General features: G+C 26.7%; 1 protein-coding gene across 1 annotated transcript in view; it reads right to left on the minus strand.

Moving 5' to 3' along the window:
- Positions 1 to 4086, minus strand: part of LOC108685505 (TBC1 domain family member 1) — a 15938-nt gene that overhangs the window by 8118 nt on the left and 3734 nt on the right. The gene's annotated exons all lie outside the window — the stretch shown is intronic.

Below are 4086 nucleotides of genomic sequence, written 5' to 3' on the forward strand. Positions count from 1 at the left end.
TGCATAATAATAACAAAGATTCGGCGCATGAAAAGAAAATTATAATGAAATTGTAAAAAAGAGAGAGAAGAGAAAAAGAGATGTAATAAAAATAAAAGTAAATTGAGAATTCGGAAGATCCTTAGGTATTGTATGAAATATAAAAAATGAATGTAGGAATTATTCAGAGGAGAAAAATTAATTAAAAGCGTAAATATTATAATAAAAGAAAATTAATATCGCAAAAAAAATCCTCTTTATACATTCAGTGCTTATAGTAAATAGTTAAATATTATATATTTTGCTTCTTTTCATTTTGCAACAATTGTTTTCATATTATTTCAAAACTCTTCTTTCAAAACTCTTGGATTTTTTTTCAATGTATATCATTTGATTTCCGAAAGTCCGTTTGATTCTTTTCATACTTGATGTTATTATTCATATTTACGACGTGGGATTGAGAGCGACATAATTTTTCTAATGAGTTCTTTACGGCCAATAGGCACGTAGATGAAAAAGATTATAGACAATAGGAAAATAGCGAGGATATATTATACTTATTATGACAATAACGAAAACGCTTTGTATAATGATATTTATTAATTATTAATGAATTGCAATTTCCGACGAAGTGAAGTGTTATGTGAAGTGTTCACATAACGATGATTCTTTTGCAAAAATGATTGTTCAAAAATATCTTGATTATATCACGAATATGTGATCAAATACTGGAAAAGCTCGCTTGTTTAGTGATAGAAGAAGATATTTAGTTAATAGAGGGGCTTCCAGTATCCAATTAAGGCACAAGCTTTATTACGTCCCTTGCCGTGTTTCCGCAAAATTGTGCAGCATTATTGACATTCGATAGAAGCGATCCTTCGTAGAATTTATTTATCAATTTCTCATTATATTCGACATCACAAGTACATCGTAAGGAATTTTCCGTTAAATAATGTGAATAAATAATTAATCCATCAAGAAAAAAGCAAAAATAAAAATAGGTACAAAAATATATAAGTTTTATGATAATCTCTACAGGTATTTTAGCAATGTTCGGATATTATACATTTATTGGAATAATATCTTACAATGTTTTATAATAAATACACTTTATAAAACTAAAATTATGATTTTAATTTTAGAAAGATAAAGATCTTTAGATTTTATCGAAAGCATACATATTTTTCTTAATGAGAACAATTCGCCGGACAATGAAAATAGACGTTCGAACTATTCTACCGATGCTATTTTCTTCTGGCACTTGGCACTTTGCGTGCGCATGGAGGCTCATACATTCGACTTTGTCTTTCGTACTCAATTGATCGAATTAATTTTGTTGACGTACGTCATCAGATGATGCACGAATCGATGCCATGAACGTGCGATTAGATTCACGTGCGAGAGCAAACTTAATGCGTGCGTGAAGCCGAGTTTCATTTCAATTGAGACGATATAATCGGCCGTTCGTTAATGGATATATTTCTACTCAAGGATAAGCATGATATAAATTGTGCGAAATTGTAAAAGATCATATGCTTTGATTCTGTTTAATTTTCTTGAAGATTATCAAACAATTTTTAATTTGTTGTTATATAGTTACCCGGCGTTATTAAGATAAAATATGATAAATCAGATATTATAAACTTAACGTTATTTTAATTGCTCTGCCATTAATACAAATTCTTAAAATTCTTAAACCTTAAGATAATTTTATTAATATAATTTGAGTCCAAGAATCAAACTTAACTTAAAATATTCTAAAAATGTCATGTTATTACAATTTAAGCTCTTAGATTAGCTGATATTGAATAAATTCTATCTTTTCTACTATTAGTAATTGTGTTAAAAATTTTCTCTAACAATAAGAATTGAAATTTATGTTAAACATACACAAATCTTAATATTAATAAAGTTGTTAGTAATGAAAAAAGATATTTTTTCATTTTTGTTTAGAATAATTAATATAATGTTTTCACACATGGAAAGAAGATTAGTCTTATTTACGTTTTATAATATTAGGTGTGGGAAAAAGTTTGTGGCGTTTTTCCCGTTAGATGGCATTAAAAAAACGCCACGAACTTTTTCCCACATCTAATACATAAAAAGTTACAAGGCGTGTCAAGGTTGTGTATAAAAACAGCTAGAAAGGATACGTGCAATAAATTAAACGATATTAAGCCAATAAAATATAGCTATATAAAGAAGATAACTTGGAACAATGTGTGTATGTTACGACTGCATCACATTTGTAGACATCGTACATTAACATGTATGTGTTTAAATACACACGCACAGTTGAGTAAAAACGATTATTAAACCGTTTAAACGATTATTAAACTTATTAAGATCGAATTATCAGTATCGATTTTGCTTTTTGCTAGATTTCAATTTAACATAAATTTCCGAGTATATATGTAAGTGTGACTCTACAATATTGCATAGAGCAGTACAGGAAAAAAGTATTTGTCGAAACGTGTAACTACACTATATGCTTTAAAACGTTACGCGATCCGTATTTTATTGTTGCGAACTACTTATTGTTAACTGCGATGAGCAATGCAGCTGAAGAATTTTACATTGTGACAATAATTATGTGTAGCAGAAGGGCGAAGAGCTAATTTATTCTTCGTGAATCTCCCTCGGCACATGTCGAGATCAAAAAAAGAATAATTATTGTCTTTCTTTCTCCTACGAACAACCTCAAGGACTGTATAATGCTTCATTAATAGTCGCGCTGAAAGCACGATGATTATGTAAATGCACACATGAGAAGAATAATAACGTATTAATTACTAATAATTAGCGATAATGGGATAACTGTGTCACTTTTGATCGAAACTCGTCAAGCTATTATTAAAATGAGATTCCCGAAAATAGAATTTTATGTTGTGTTGATTGAGCAACAATTATTATATATATTATAGTAATTATTGAAAACATTACAACTCATCATCTTGGTTAAAAAGATGAATTTGATTACTAATTCTTTGCATTTCATGACTTTAATATTTTGTTTTACTAGCTCCAAATAAAAACAGAAAGGTTCTGCAATATAAATTATAGATACTTTTTTTTAGAAATAAATAAAAAGAATATTGGATAATTAATATATTTAAAAAATAACTTTAGTTTAAATTTTAATAATGTAGAATATCACTTGAAGAATTTACTCTGATGAAGTCTAGATTTTCTTTCACATTAAATTTAAATTTGTTAAATTGACATAATAACGAGAATACTGATATACATAATATAAAATACTAAATCATACAATAAGCAAAAAAAATTTTTAATAAAAAATACAAAAAAGTATATAATTTTATCTTTCGTCTAGCTTGATCGATCATAGTATTAGTGTTGGTTAGTAGAATAAGATATATCGAGATCAGCTTGACATTGTGTGTGAAGTCTCAACTGTTAAAATCTGCATTCTTTTAATTGTTTCTTGGAAAAATAATTAGTGAAGATACCAGATGATGTTTGAAATGTTGGGTATACTCGAGTATTAACAATATTAAACAGAATCTTGAGTTTTATGAGAGTAAATAATGAGAGTAAATAATTCATCATGTATAATTATATGCAGATAATTTGTCCTAATCTGTTCACGAATGGCTGAATCTTTATTTTATTTAGTAAAGTTTATTCAAGTATAACGATATAATATTTTATAACAGCTTCACAGCAATAAAATCTAATTGTACTTAATATTCGACAAGTTGTAAATAATTCATATTTGATATGAACTTACTTTTATGTAAATTAATTTTTTAAAAAGTCTTATGTATAATTATGTATAATTATGTATACATAATTATACAAGACAAAATAATTAATTCACATGTATTTCTAAATTCTAACTTATAAATTGTTATAATTAAAAAAATATATATATCTATAACTATTTACCTATAAAATTTTAGTTTCATCTATTAAAAACAGTATAATTTGTACATAATTATAACTGGACCTAATTGGACATGATTGATTTGAAATTTTTTTTCAAATTAATTCTGCATAAATCAACGAGTATTAATATTACATGAAGCTAATTTTTATTTTAAGGAGTGGAGCAATAAATATTCGAATAAACTTCGGAAACTAATT

This window comes from Atta colombica, unplaced genomic scaffold, assembly GCF_001594045.1.
Source record: "Atta colombica isolate Treedump-2 unplaced genomic scaffold, Acol1.0 scaffold153, whole genome shotgun sequence".
In the NCBI taxonomy this organism is placed as follows: domain Eukaryota; kingdom Metazoa; phylum Arthropoda; class Insecta; order Hymenoptera; family Formicidae; genus Atta; species Atta colombica.